Below are 16257 nucleotides of genomic sequence, written 5' to 3'. Positions count from 1 at the left end.
CAGCCAGACAGACAGAGTTACTTTCGCATTTATATATTAGTACGGATTAAGTTTTAGACAAAGCGGGCGAAGCCGCGAGCGGAAAGCTAGTTATAATAATTATTATATAGCATATTAATTTGATCTATAGTCAACCGGCTCGTTGGTCTAGGGGTATGATTCTCGCTTTGGGTGCGAGAGGTCCCGGGTTCAAATCCCGGACGAGCCCTTGTAACTTTTTGCATTTTTTAAGTAAATATGAAAATGTAATTCTTATTTTATAAAAGCCTCTATCTTCAATGCATATCTCAGCTGTTGTTATTTTTTATAAAAATATATTAGGTATAGTTTTACGAAACCTTAAATTTTGCGGTTTTTGGGGCTGATTTTTAAACGCTTTATATTAGCTTCACCTGTATGTTTGTATGTTTGTAACCGCCTTCTTTGGGCGCGATTTTGACCCACTTTAAACGGCCAGATTTCGTTGAAACTTTGTAAATTTATTGAGGACCGATGACAATACACTAATTTGATAAAATTTTCTATTTTTCAGTTCGGTTTTCTATAAAAAGCGTGTTTTTTAGTTTTTTTAAACTATTATTATTTAATCGTTGTTTACAACTTTTTCATCGAATAACGTATTATACTACCATTTCAAAAATGTATTCTAATTGTCCGTATTAATTAACAGTTTACAGCTGACATTTTAAAATGTTCGTGTAATAGGTACTTTATTGGACGGATAAATTTTTACCAAGGATTGAAAAATCGGCCCTAAATTATGTATTTTATCGAATTTACAATATGTGTTATAAAATTGAGTTGTAAAAAGATTATAAATTTATCGTCGGCGAATGAAAGGTAGATTTGACAAGGTATAATCATATTAATTTGATAAATTTTAATAAATTTGAAAGCTTATCCAACCGGCTCGTTGGTCTAGGGGTATGATTTTCGCTTAGGGTGCGAGAGGTCCCGGGTTCAAATCCCGGACGAGCCCGCATATTATTTTTGTATCACTCATATTCCATATGATATGAACTCATTTTATTAACGTGATCTGAAACAACATAGCATTTTAGAATTGGTCAATTAATAAAAAATAAGAACGCCGGACCCATAGAACATTTTTGTAATTATTGTACTATGGATCCGAGGTTTATCAAGCAAATTTTTATTATGTTGTTCCGTCGCAATAGTCAAAAATAATATACACATTGTAATAATTTATATACGGCCTTTAATTTTAATGTTTATCCTTATTTTTTGACACTAATAAACATCTAGTTTGAGCTGTTTTGTACAGATTAGATTAACTGGGCTTATGTGACTGCTTAGAATAATAAAATCTATTGAAGGCTTTTAGGTTTTTCTACAGGTTCTATATTTAAGATAGGATAAAACGAATTCATATTTTAGTAGCAAATGTTCAATTCATACGACAAATGACTGTAAGGGTGCTTTTCCACCAGAGTGCTATGCTATGTCACTGTGGATGCGTTTGTTATCCACCAATCATATTCATTTATGCATATAGCGTAGCACTATGATATATGTTTTTTATATGGAAGGATGTGCGCTATGTATGTGTGCTCTGGTGGTAAGGCACCCTAAGAGTTGCAAATTGCAGGTGCAATTGACTTTAGTGGTTAAGATTAAAAAAATAGAGCCTTATGAAAATTTTCATTTAACCTGACTTGAATATTACTTTGTAATTAATGTAAGATAATCCCAAATATATTTAAGAATTCAACAAACAAAATTATTAAAGTATTTATAATTAATTATTATTAAGGAAGTATCTAATTCCTGTAAATTCAAAACCACTGTGTTTAATTGAAACAGAAATTTTAATCAACAAAACTTTAGGCGTTTTTACACGAAACCCAGCATTTTCTATAAAATTAAACCATGTACTTAAATATTTTTACATGACGTATTTGTAAGTGGTACCTTGGTATTTTTCTAAAATATTTTTTTTCTTAAATTAAACTTACAACTGTAATAATTTTACGGTATCGATTAAAAAAAAATTACACATATTGTTGCTGTTATTTCTTGTACAAACGTCCATCTTTTATTCCCACAAACTTTCGAGTTTATAATATTATGACCCCGGGACCCGATCTACAATATATTTTAAAATGAAATGAATGAGAATGAGAAAGAAATGAAAATAGCAGGCGACACAATTTCTGGCGGCTCATTCGCATTGTCGAGGATTTCACGAACATTTTTAATTGCTCTACTATAGAAAACGCTCGTGTACATCCAGCCTAAGGACCACAAGACCCATTTAAGGAACGGCTGCTGGCGACCGCAAGGAAATTCCGTAATGGTTTGCGGCCATGTGCCCTTCACGATGGAATTCCGCCCTCGTGGCGATCCGTAGATCGAACTGGCGGAAATTCATTTAGGAAAATAAGTGTTAATGACGATATAAATAGATATTGTTTTATTTTATCATATTTATCATAGTATTATCAGCTGAGAAGTAATTGATACAATAAATTTGTTGAGTTATAATATATTATGCAGCGGAAATACCAAAGTTTATATTATAACTAGCTGCTCCCCGCGGTTTCACCCCCGTGGCTCCGCTCCTGTTGGTCGTAGCGTGATGATAATTAGCCTATAACCTTCCTCGATAAATGAGCTCTCTAACACCGAAAGAATTTTTTAAATCAGACCAGTAGTTCCCGAGATTAGCGCGTTCAAACAAACAAACAAACAATCAAACAAACAAACTCTTCAGCTTTATAATAACATAATAAATAATAATAATATGCAGCGGAAATACCAAAGTTTATATTATAATTAGCATTTCTGCCCGCGGCTTCGTTCGCGATGTTTAAAGTTTAATTATATAAATGTTAACGTATCTTATAAATTAACCCAAATCCAAATCCATTGAGTAGTTTTAAAGATTTAACCATACATAAATTAGTCAATTTTAAAACATAACACGCGCAGCGCATGAATAACACGAAATACCAAAAACAAAAACTAATATTAGCTTAATTGGCATCTGGTTAAACATTTGTTAGAATTTAAATACGATAGAGCTCGAATATACTGAGATATCTATAATTTCAAATATAAGAATGAGGAACAAATAAGATTAATTATAAATCCGTGTCTGGAAGAGCTTGCTATAATTAGCGGTAAGATCGCCATTTGTTAAATGCTAGGTTGCAAATTATAATTTACTAGCTTACAGCCCGCGGCTTCGCCCACTTTTTCTAAAACCTAATAAGTTATATACTAAAACCTTCATATTGAATCACTCTATCTATTAAAAAAAACTGCATCAAAATCCGTTGTTTAGTTTTAAAGATTTAAGCATACAAAGGAACATAGATAGAGAAAAAACGACTTTGTTTTATACTATGTAGTGATCCAGAGCAATTAAGTTTGAATAAATAAATAATATACTGATCCAGAATATCTTTATAAATTTAGAAAAGATCTTTCTTCCCGCGCACTACAGACATCTGGAACAAACTCCCTCGTGCGGCTTTTCCAAACGGCTATGAACTGGGGACCATCAAGAAGAGAGCATAGTCCTACCTGAAAGGCCGGCAACATACAATGTCTCTGGCACTATGGGCGACGTGGAGCACTTACCACCAGGTGACGCGTCTACTCTGTTGCCTAATATTGAATAAAAAAAAAGAAATAATACTTACCTACTGAGGTAGAGTTACATTTCCTTAATCGAAAATTTGCTTTAGTGGTAAATATGCTTATTTAAAGAAGAGTCAACTATTATCTTTTATACCAAAACCAAATGAAATTTTCAGACGGAGAAATGGGCTATAAAATTACAGGAAATTCTCGATAGAGTCGTAAATAGTTTCTATGCATTATTACGATTCAAAAGCCCTTCTTTGTAGTTTTATTTTTTAAAAAGAGTAGAAATTGACCAGGTAGGTCACCTTAAGTGGAAATCGAGCAGAAAGTTCGCCTGATAAGGGGTTCACCGCCGCCCATGAGCTAAAGTCAAACAAAATTATAGATGAATTAATAAATGTTGAATTTTATGCATGTGTAGTTTTATTCATTCCTGCGCTGCGCTAAAACTTACAAAATCATTTATTAGAACCTTCCTCTTGAATAACTCTATCTATTATCGTGGTCTCCTCTGAAAATCAGTGCAGCAATACATTTTAAATAATGGTTGCTGCTTTGCTGACTAGTGTTGCCCAAATGCAAGAACAAGACGAGACTTAGCCAGTCTTGGTCTTGGTCTTGCGCCAATACACCTGGTCTTGGTCTTGGTCTTGGTCTTGCGCTCCCAGTCTTGGTCTTGGTCTTGGTCTTGCAGCAAGAGTCTTGCAAGTCTTGCAAGTCTTGCAATTACCTATTAGTCTATTACTATTTATTAAAGTTTACTTTAAATCTTAGAAAAACGTATTAGAATTGGAACATTGTCAGCTTGAATTAACATAGCCATAGTGAAGATCAAGCAGATTAATAAATAACTAGTAATGCGCATAGGTCCAGTTTCTCATATTCTTTGATACAGTTTTTTGCGTCTCATAGAATTCCTAAGCGTACCTACCTAGTTATACACCGAACTGTTACACCTAACTACTCAGTGAAATAGCGCTAAGTCCTAGCTGCAAGACGCAAGAGTCTTGCAGGCTATGTCTTGTTCTTGCTCAAGTCTTGCACGGTCAGTCTTGGTCTTGGTCTTGCTAAAAATACGCGGTCTTGTTCTTGGTCTTGGTCTTGCAAAAACGCAAGACGCAAGACCAAGACTGCAAGACCAAGACTGAATTTGGGCAACACTATTGCTGACGGGGAGTCCTTTTTGCCTCCATTGCTATCTTTTTTGTCTGTTTCTGTTTTGTGTGTTTATACTTTTTTTACATGGTGGCAAATAAAACGCTTTCTATTTCTATTTCTATTAAAAGACCTCATCAAATTCTGTTCCTTAATTTTAAAGATACAGACACATACGGCCGAAAGCGATTTTGTTTATTCTATGTAGTGATAATACTCGTGAACAAAACTGCAGGTACAGGCAGGGAAAGCTAGTAATGAATAGTAAATACGTAATTTAGCGAGTAAAAAGTGAAAGGTGTACGTACATGTATGTGTAATAATCTAAAATTGTATTTGCAAAGTAATGTCAACCGGCTCGTTGGTCTAGGGGTATGATTTTCGCTTAGGGTGCGAGAGGTCCCGGGTTCAAATCCCGGACGAGCCCGGATATCTTTTTTTTTATATTTCTATATTGTTGAAATAGATGTGATTTTATGCTTAGTTTAATGGTAGTACAAATAATGGTAGTTTTTAATATACATATTTTACAAAGGTTAATGTTTAACGTTAATTTCAATAAGCAGTAGCAGATATATATCTGTCTAGAAAAAAAATGTTTATATTTTAAATATATAATTTTATTATCTTTTTAAATAACGAAAAACGTAATCAAAAGAAACGAAATTAAACATGGTTCTTCTTACATTTAATAGAGTTTAAAATATTTCTAATCTAATTTTAGAAAATATTCTATTCCCTGTACATTCAGCGTCTCAACATCCAATTATTTATTCTAGCTAGGGTTTATAACGTATTCCGTTCTGTTTTTGAGAAGGGCATTTATTATTCACGAGTTTAAGAAACGTGTCAACCCTACGGGTAAGGGCTGAGGGACACATTAGACGGAAATTTTAAACTTTAGTCTGCTATGTGGTTCTTGTGGTAAAAAAGGTTGTAACAAATTTAATTTAAAAGTGTTAGTTATTAAAAAAGCTATTGTGTTATTAAGATATTGCATACTAGGTTTCCACCCGCGGCTTCGCCCGCGCAGTCGTAGAAAAACCCGCATAGTTCCCGTTCCCATGGGATTTCCGGGATTGCGTCATTTTCCCGGGATAAAAAGTAGCCTATGTCCTTTCTCGGGTATCGAAATATTTCCATACCAAATTTCATGAAAAATGGTTCAGTAGTTTAGGCGTGATTGAGTAACAGACAGACATACAGAGTTACTTTCGCATTTATAATATTAGAATGGATTAAACCATAGAGATCTAGAGAGATGCCAATCGCTTGCGCTGAGTACGAAACCGTGTCTTATAAAAAATTTACGCACACAACTGCAGTAAACAAAATCAAAACAATACTTCGCGTTGTGTGCGTGTCATCACACAAAAATATGAGAGCGACTATTCGTTTGCACACTAGATTGTAAGTGACGTACGTATACAGCACCGCTACAGTTTGTTCTCTTTTTGTACATATTGCTGCGACACCGGCCCCGCCCCCTAACCATATCTCCCTTTAGTTTCTGTGATCTGTGGATTAAACTAACCTCTCTCCCCGGATTCGGCCGGTCGCAAGTTCCTTTTCAAAATTTTACCAGATATTATCCAACAGAGATTTATGTGGTGTGACTAACACAACTTTATTTATACAACATAGGTACCTCTTGATAGATAAGACATAAACTTGAGTAAGCTTCATTTAGTGAAGAGAATTATTATTTGTATGAAAGGAATTAAGTAGTAATTCTGCTATAAATTGCTGCAGTTAATGAATCCGTTTCGTATCCACTGAAAACCAATGTGAATCTAATTCCTTGTACGTGCTTCGACTTTATTAAAACTGACTAGATGTTCATTTATTATAATCTCTGATAATGTATTTGTATGCTACTAATAATATTATAAATGCGAAAGTTTGTGAGGATGTGTGTGTGTTTGTTACTCTTTCACGCAAATACTACTGAACCGATTACAATGAAACTTAGGACACATATAGAGGGTAACTTGGATTAACACATACGATAGGTTTTATCCCGGAAATCCCACGGGAACGGGAACTATGCGAGTTTTTCTTTGAAAACGCGGGCGAAGCCGCGGGCGTATCTAGTGTACCTACATTGCTTACTTTACAACAATTAATTAAGTTAACTTAACATAATCTTAATTATATCATTATTCTTTCTTTTAATATGTCTGAGATAATATTATCTACTTTAGGTATAACCTGTAACACATAGGATTGTGTACGAAACATAAACACACAACAATAAATCCACATTCCTACGATATTTTATTATCGCTATAAATTAATGTAATTGCTTTCTTTTCTCAGATTGATGTGTCCGTAATTACTGACTACGGTGTGTTCACACAGAGCGAGCAGCCTCGCGAAGCAATTACTGCGCAAGGAGCTCGGTCAATGTGGACGTGGTTCGACGGCGGAAATGGCGGTACACTTGCTATCCTTATGGCAATTGCTTCACGAGGTTGATTGCTCTGTATGAACCCGCCTTGTGAAATGTAACAGTAAGCGGGTCTTCTGCTGGCTGGTCCTTCTGTAACATCCCGGAGGCGTTGCTGCACAAAGCAGATTGGTCAATGTGTACGAGGCTCGGCCGAGGAAAGCGTACGTGACACCATAGAGCCTCGTGAGGAATCTTCGCGAGGCTGCTCGCTCTCTATGGACCTGCCTAATGCAATTTAGAAATCAATGCGATGTGAAAACAGTACCGATTTTCAGTTATTCGCAATATCATCTGAATCCAGCCTAAAGTCAGAATGCAAAATGCAATCTGCATCGCAAATTAGTCCGTCTTTGTGCTCCACATTTTTCCCGTTAATTGTATGTTTAACTTACTCTTTTATCCTTTTCGCGGGTTCATTAAGTTTTTATTTGCTCGCTGCTCTGTTTACGCGTATGAATGGTGATGTATGAAATCGTTGTTCACGTTTCATGGAATTGTGAACCTTTTCAACGTGTTTCATGATTTATATAATTGAGTATTATTTCTCGTTTGTGTTATTGTCGGGAATTAATTAATAGAAATAGAAATAGAAATCGTTTTATTTGCCACCATGTAACTCTTAGTAATTAATATCTACACAAAACAGAAAAAAAAAGATAGTAATGGAGGCAAAAAGGACTCCCCGTCAGCAAAGCAGCAACCGTTATTTAAAATGTATTGCTGCACTGATTTTCAGAGGAGACCACGTGACTGTACAGATGCAATGATTATTGGCTTTGGTAATACAATATACATCTAACTTACCCTAAACAATTGGTTATGTTTTAATCATAAAGATATTGTACAAAAAAATACTCCTTTTTAATATCCATTATCTTGCAAAAGAAGCTGCATAAAATCCCTATTTTCCAGTCCATATTTTTATAATTTACGACACTGACACTGTCGTGTTCATTATTCCAGTATTTAGTTGCCACTGGACACTAATGTGTTTTTACCGTACACCTTGCGCAATTTGTCCTAATTAGGAAGGCTAATTTCGTTTTAAAATCGCTAGTGCTTTTCTTGAAATATGCTCTTCTGTTTTATGCTTGCTTCTCATACTCGTTTATAGTAAGCCTTATTTTTTAATATAGTGAACTGAACGATTAATATCAAAGTCTTTTAAAATTGCTAGTGGATATCTATGTGGATATTGATTACTGTAATAATATCTTAAGTCTTTCTTCTGGAACGACTCTACGTAAAAATAATTTTCAACTGAATTAAAACAGACGTTAAAGCATTTTATTGAAATGCAATTCCTCCAAGCATACAATAAAAACCACGAATAAAATCTATCAAAACTATCACCATTTTATTTAAAACGTAAACACGTTTGTTACTGACCGTAAGAACTTTCTAGAACATTCAATTGCTGATTTCGCTCCACGCTTTACATTTTCCTTTAAATTACTCTTTTGAGAGCTTCCAGATATAAGTATAATGAGTGTTATGTACTTTGGAATGGGTTAATGCAGTGGATGTTGCCTAGTAGATGCACTATCTTCTAATATATATTTAAAGTCGAAATATTATGTACCAACGAAAAAAATCGCAATATATCTACCAACAGTCGCTTTCTATGTCCTTGTGTCCCTATGTATGCTTAAATCTTTTAAACTACCTACCCAACGGATTTTGATGTAGTCCTTTATAATCGATAGAGTGATTCAATAGGAAGGTTTTAGTATATAAATTATTAGATTTGAGACAAAGTGGGCAAAGCAGCGGATGGAAAGCTAGTAAATTATAATATACTAGCGGTCAGCCCCGGCTTCGCCCGTGGTACATGTTTACGTTTTCTCTCCATAAAAACCATCCTCGTACTTCAAGGAATATTATAAAAAAAATAATTATCGAATACGGTCCACCTGTTCACGCGTGATGCCGTGACCAAGGAGGGTTTAAGTTTTATATAGATGAAACGGAAGGGTTTTCATTTGAGTATACCTTTTAAGATTTCAGCTGGATTCCGGCAAGAGACTATAATGGAAAAAATCTAAAATGACGAAAAAGCCAGAAACCTACTTATCCGTAAAGAAAATCGATCAGTGAAACAGATGTGAAATACTTTTAAGGTCCTTACGCAGCGCGATTTTCCTTCGTAAAAAATTAAGTTAACTGCAACTATTTTTACAGTAGGTAAAACATAGTAAAATCTATCTTTATAATATCAAAATACCGATATATTCTTATACCTATTCAAGAGTGATAACTAAAACACAGACAGTATGAGTAACATTATATTTAAGTTACCCTTACATAAGTATACAGAATTGATTATAACCCCAAATACAAGATAAATTGAGCTCTAAAGACCGCAGTCTAGCACAAAAGTACAGCCTAAGGAAATCATAAATCCGCTGCCAACAGAAGAATAGAAATAATTCCTCAAATCCTCATACAATGGGTCTTCAAAACTGTAATAATATGAAGTACATTATGAGATGAATCTTTTCTTAGCGGACAATATGCCTGAAATTGACTTCGGACTTCGAAACAACTCGTCTATTATACGGGGGCGTGGTGTGAGACATGATTTAGCGCGTTTATGATACCTGATAAGGGCTTTTCTTTTTTGCCGCATTCTCAAGGGAATGGTTTGGAAGTTTATGGGATAGTTTGTGAAGTGTTTCATGTGTGTTATATAATTTTGTAGGAGGGATTTGATGGAATAATAAATATTTTCCCTTATTTAAAAAATTTTTCCCTTATTTAATACAATTGGATGAGTTGTTTTTTAGTAAGAGGAAGTAGTTGATTTTGACGGATAAAGTGTTAATTGTTTATCAACTGTTAATAGAATTATTAAGAGAACACTGCTCAATATAAATTAAAAGATATATTGATACCCGAAATACAGAAAGTAAAAATAATAATAAAAATGAAGCTTTACAGGTTCGGAGAAAATACTCGTCATCTGTAATTATTATCACATGGTTGACTGAATGTGTCGGATATTTTCCTGGAAATGGTCCAGCGCTAATTAAAAGTTATGTTTATTGTGAATAATGTTTGTGTAAAAATACAGAATAATATCCTTAAATCATACATATTTCGATATAACTATATGAAGACACTATCTTATTGATGAGAGTACCTAAGCTGTAATAAGCAAGGACTCAAATCACAATCACACTCAATCACATGCATATAATATTGGCTGTATTTATAAGTATTAGGTACTAGGTTTCCGCCCGCGGCTTCGCCCGCGCATTCAAAGAAAAACCCGCATTGTTCCCGTTCCCGTGGGATTTCCGGGATTGCGTTCCCGGGAAAAAAAGTAGCCTATATCCTTTCTTGGGTATCAAAATATCTCCATACCTTTCATGTAAATTTGTTCAGTAAGTAGTTTAGGCGTGATTGAGTAACAGACAGACAGAAAGAGTTACTTTCGCCTTTATAATATAAGTATGGATTCAATAGTCTAAAAGTCAATCTCCTGCGTCCGCATATAATTAAGACTTTTTAAATTTGTATAGTGGTTCAAGAGGAAGGTTGGAATTACATATATGTAATTAGAAAATCGCTGCATCTTATGATTTAGACCACACATAAAGGTCAGAAGTTGAAGAAGTGTTCCCGCTTTATGACACAATAGAACCCAGCACTGCACTGGCACATTTCCACTGCAGTGTACACGAGTACACGACACGATGTTTTATCGGGTACGACTTGTCGGAACGACATCGAATTATAATTTGTATGGAAAATGTTTGAAGAAAATATTCATTATTTTGATGTTTATTTGTAGGTATATTGAATGTTTTAATGTTAGTTGATTGCGTTATTGCCTAATGATTGTAAAAAATGACGGAGCTGGTAATACAAATTTTCACCGATGATGATGATGATGATAATTTATTATTATTTCGTGTTTTTAACGTTTTAACTACACAGCAAAATTAGTGACTATTCTGCTTTTGCACAAAACCGCAAAAGCAGCATAATATTATTAAATAAGGTAGGTAGTTAGGTACCTAAGTATATTTTTATAAAATAAATATATATATTTTATATATTATTAATAATATTATCAATAAGTTAACTGCAATAAAATAGGTTTAATTTTTAATTGATATCGACAATATAATAAATAGAAGTTAAATAAAAATATCCATGAGGATTAACTTTAATGATACCGCTATCATTCAAATTTCGTCACAGTTATAAAAGAATTAAGTCATAAATTTATTTGAACGCAAATTAGTGAAAGGTAGCTAGGTATGTTCTTGTTTAATAATAAAATATAATTTCAGATTTCTGCCAAGCGGCTCGTTGGTCTAGGGGTATGATTTTCGCTTAGGGTGCGAGAGGTCCCGGGTTCAAATCCCGGACGAGCCCGCAAACACTTTTTGTTTTTTTTTTGTAATTCACACTTACACATTATAAAAATGAGTTATAAAATAACTATATTTTTCTAAATTTTTTAAATTAGTATAATTTTATAATATTTTAACATTTAAGATCTAGTTTACGTTTCTCCCATAACTATTGCAAAAGTAGACATAGGTATTATGTTTCCAAGAAATAATTCAATTAGCAGAGCAAATTTAACTTAGCTCGAACTTAGCACTAAGTTAAATTAGTCCCTAAGCATCAATCACTTAGAACTGTATCAATCCAGGGATCGTTCATTTGCAAAATTGATTTGTTTTACGGCATTTTTCCGGAAACGCTAGCTTTTGTTTTCCCGGAACGTTTGCGGTCGGTTGAATTTTTTATTACATGACACTTTATTTGTTATTTTTCCAGCACTTAATGTAATTTATTGATAATGGGAAAGATTTAAGAGTAGAAAAAATTTACGATCCCACGATCAATTATTTCTTCATGGATGCTTAAAAAAGAGTAGAATTATAATTATATTTACGGTTCAAATTAACGTAGACTTTTTGACATTGTTTTGATTCGCATAGTAGGAGAGTTATTAATTTTACACCGAGTAGTACCTACTACATAATAACAGTAGATTGAAACATGATTGAAACCAATTTTCAATAATTATTCAATCGCTTTCAATTATTGTTTCATTTGAAGATACTATAAATACCGTGAAAAACTTTACTAACTAGCAGTTAGCAGAAATTTTTTCACATCAAAATGCGTCACACGTGAAATACACAACAGGAGAGATAACCTAACCTCTACCTTTTTTGATGTCGGTTAAAAATGCAATAAGAACTCTTTGATTGCATTTACATTGTAACCAGTTGTTTGAATAAAGGTAATTCCTATTTAAGTTCGTAGTGACATAATTCCCAATGCTGTTAAAATTTGCATGACTGAAAGGTATAATGTGTTGATACTGTATAATTAATTTGTGTTATCTTTGAATACGTATGAAATAAATTTCAGTTCAGGAAAGGACTATTGTACTGTTTTAAAACAATTATGATTTAGCTTTGGGTAATATTTAAGAAAAATATAGGCTGACAATATTGTAAAGGTTATACTAAACTTTTTAAGCAGAAATAGCGATTAGAAATACATAATAATCCAACATTTAAATTATCGTGTGTTTTTTAAGTTAAACTCCTCAATAACGGCTTGACCAATTTTCATGAAATTTTGTGTGCACATTTAGCAGATCCAGATTCTCAAGAGTCGGACTTCTATTTATCACACCAAGACAAGAGTAAGGCGGATAAACGTTTGTTTGTAGGATGAATATACAAAAATAAAGAAGAATTGGCATGTTTTACGATCGCACCGACTAAAACAAAAGAAGAAAGATCTGGCGCAGAGCCGCCATCATAACATTAAAAATATAATATTATCTAGCGCAAAAACACAATTTTAGCAGAAATATGTGAAAAAATCCTGCCATTGTCGTTAATGAGATGTTTCTCATTTTCATGTACTTAACCATTTAAAATGTTAATTTACTTGAGTACTCCCGTGTTGTCGGCGTTGCAGTGTTGTTTATTTTGTTAATTTTGCTGTAATATTTTAAGGAAAACTTTATTTTCTTTCTTATCCGATTGCACAAAAATGAGGTGTATGTTCGTCTTTCTTTGAAAAGGTTTGTAAACTTTGATACATTAAAACTTTAGAGATGTCGTTAGATCAATATCAATAGAAATAGAGTAGTTGACATTCGTTTTGAAAAATAACATAAAAAAGTATAGCAAATTTTTGTGCCAAATTATATTAATTGAAAATGTTTCCGAGATAATTACGGTTTTTTCAGTGCTTGCTTAGAAAAATATTGGAACATTTTTGTAGAGAATTTCACCATCTATAAACTTTCACTCATCTATTTTTCGGTAGCACTCACGGTTGGAGAGATATCATATGAAAAAAATGACCTTTGAACTCGGATAAAAAATCGAAAAGGACTCTTGATATAATTTATATAATCAAGTTTTCTGGTTGATAGTGAAGGCAAAAACAGCATTTATTTCGACTAGACTAACTGAATTGTATAAATGTTTTTAATTATTAATATAGTTCATCTTGATGATTTTGTTTGTTTGAACGCTCTAATCTTGGGACTACTTGTCCGATTGAAAAATTCTTTCGGTTTTATAAAGCCCATTTATCGAGGATTAGGAAGGCTGTAGGCTATATATCATCACGCTAAGACCAACGTGCGGCACAGCTGGCTTAATATAAAAGCTGTGGAAACTAATTCTAGACCAAACAACCTCAGTCCATAACCCATTAACAAATATACCGAACATTCGAACACCAATACAATTATTTAGTTTGATCGTTTCTAATAGCGATTACTAGTTCTGATTGTCCTTCGGCCATAACATGTAACTGCGATGCGGATAGCGTATATTAGTAATTATTGGTCTGGTTATTCATGGTAAGGAGTCATAATGTAAGGGGATGACCAAGCAGTTAGATGGCCTATTATAATATAGTATTGTTAGGAGTGAGTGCAGTCGATGAGAATCGTGATAATTTTTGGGTGCGTGTGATTTGTGATCATTAATTTTGTGGTATTTATGTTAGCGCGTTTAATTTAAAGATAAAATTATATTTTAAAAGTAAATCAATTGATTAACTGCATTAATTATTTTAACAATAACCAATTGGATAAAATTATTAACAATCATTTAATTATCGAGTAATAATAATATTTCATGTCGTATTCAAAATAACAATCAAAACAACACAAATAACACCAGCGCTGACTCACACTGTCACACCACTCAAATAGTTGTTTTGATCGTACTATAAATAACGGTCGTCTGCAGTTGCAAGTCATTCTTGTCTTGACTTTGGTAGAGTAAAGATGTCTAAGAAATATTATATCAGTATTTAATTACGTAATACAACCACGCTTTAACATCAGAAGTAGAAGATGAACCAGCCCTTACTCGGAATCCTGGCAGGCTGGCACAATTTCTTCTATCATACTACGTGACAGTGTGCAACTGTCACTGTCACCATCATGACAGTATACGACTGTGAACTTCAACCTTCGAAAAATCTAAGCTTCGAAATAATTGAATTGAATTGACTTCAAGTAAACAAGGATGAAGGAACTCGCACAAAGTGTGTTTTCTTGTGCGTTGTGTGAAGTAAATTTTTGTGGTGTGGAATATTGTAACGGTAATGTTCATCAATATTAATGTGATGTGCAATCTGGGCGGTTGTCCAGGATATTTGAGCCTTTAATTGTGGTAAGCGAACGACGTGCTTATGTCGCAAATAATAAGTGCTTGATCCCAGGGAATTTGAATCCAATGTGGTGTCTTCGATGGCGCCCAGTGTAAGCTATTGTGGTGGTAAATTATTATTTTTCTGTATTTTGACAATTGAAAAACGCTTCTAAGCGAAGTCCAGTTGAATAAATCAATATTTGAGTTTGAGTTCATCATGTGGATATGACTGGTATTCTATAAGGTCAGTTTGGCCGAGCGGTTATGTTTTTGTTAATACATTGTTTTGAAACCACGAGATAAATTACCGTACTCATTTCAAATGAACGTACGAGGACGTTATAACTTGTGTTTTAACTTTTAATTATGTTCCAGGACTTATGGTTATCACTTGAGAGATGAGATACAGCCAGATGAGATAAAGCCGCTGTTCGCAGCTGGCAGAACTCGACAAGCTATCGAATCCTATGTAAAAATATCATCAAATCACAATAATACAACTACTATGAAGCGAAAAGTAAAAGCAATTGCTAGACTGCTATTGTGTCCTATGTACGTGTAAAAATAGTACCAAAGCCAAATTTAGATGACCGTGTTAGCGGTAATGGAATCTAATTATGATAATCGACTGCCACTTGTCTGTACGGGTCTTCTGTGACTTAGTCTGACAACTGGGCAGATAATAATACAAATCGAATGCCACTTGTCTGTACGGGTCTTCTGTGACTTAGTCTGACAACTGGGCAGATAATAATACAAATCGAATGCCACTTGTCTGTACGGGTCTTCTGTGACTTAGTCTGACAACTGGGCAGATAATAATACAAATCGAGTGCCACTTGTCTGTACGGGTCTTCTGTGACTTAGTCTGATAACTGGGCAGATAATAATACAATCGAATGCCACTTGTCTGTACGAGTCTTCTGTGACTTAGTCTTACAACTGGGCAGATAATAATACAATCGAATGCCATTTGTCTGCACGGGTTGTTACAACCGGGCGGGAAGTAATAATAACCTGATTGTCACTTGTCTGACAACTGGACAAAGAAACAAATAATTTGAATACTTAAAACAAGTCTGAATGTCACCAGCGCGAATTATATCATTCCAACAAGTGTGAATTATATCATTGATATTTTGAGTTTTGAATTAACGCTCAGAGCACGAGCTTTTTTCAGAATGGCCGTGTTAGCGCGTTTAATTTAAAGATAAAATTATATTTTAAAAGTAAATCAATTGATTAACTGCATTAATTATTTTAACAATAACCAATTGGATAAAATTATTAACAATCATTTAATTATCGAGTAATAATAATATTTCATGTCGTATTCAAAATAACAATCAAAACAACACAAATAACACCAGCGCTGAC

At 33.8% G+C, this 16257-nt stretch overlaps 4 non-coding genes across 4 annotated transcripts; all 4 read left to right on the top strand.

Annotated features, from left to right (window-relative positions):
* The first annotated feature begins 136 nt into the window (after positions 1-136).
* On the top strand, positions 137-208 carry Trnap-ugg. Its single transcript has one exon. It is a non-coding gene; the product is annotated as a tRNA-Pro (tRNA).
* A 699-nt stretch (positions 209-907) lies between these two features.
* On the top strand, positions 908-979 carry Trnap-agg. Its single transcript has one exon. It is a non-coding gene; the product is annotated as a tRNA-Pro (tRNA).
* Positions 980-5122: 4143 nt separating this feature from the next.
* Positions 5123-5194, top strand: Trnap-agg. The gene has a single exon. It is a non-coding gene; the product is annotated as a tRNA-Pro (tRNA).
* Positions 5195-11533: 6339 nt separating this feature from the next.
* On the top strand, positions 11534-11605 carry Trnap-agg. Its single transcript has one exon. It is a non-coding gene; the product is annotated as a tRNA-Pro (tRNA).
* Positions 11606-16257: the final 4652 nt, after the last annotated feature.

This window comes from Colias croceus, chromosome 14 (genome assembly GCF_905220415.1).
Source record: "Colias croceus chromosome 14, ilColCroc2.1".
Taxonomy (NCBI): Eukaryota; Metazoa; Arthropoda; class Insecta; order Lepidoptera; family Pieridae; genus Colias; species Colias croceus.
Note: the sequence above shows the minus strand (reverse complement) of the source record. Positions and strands in the feature narration are given on the sequence as shown.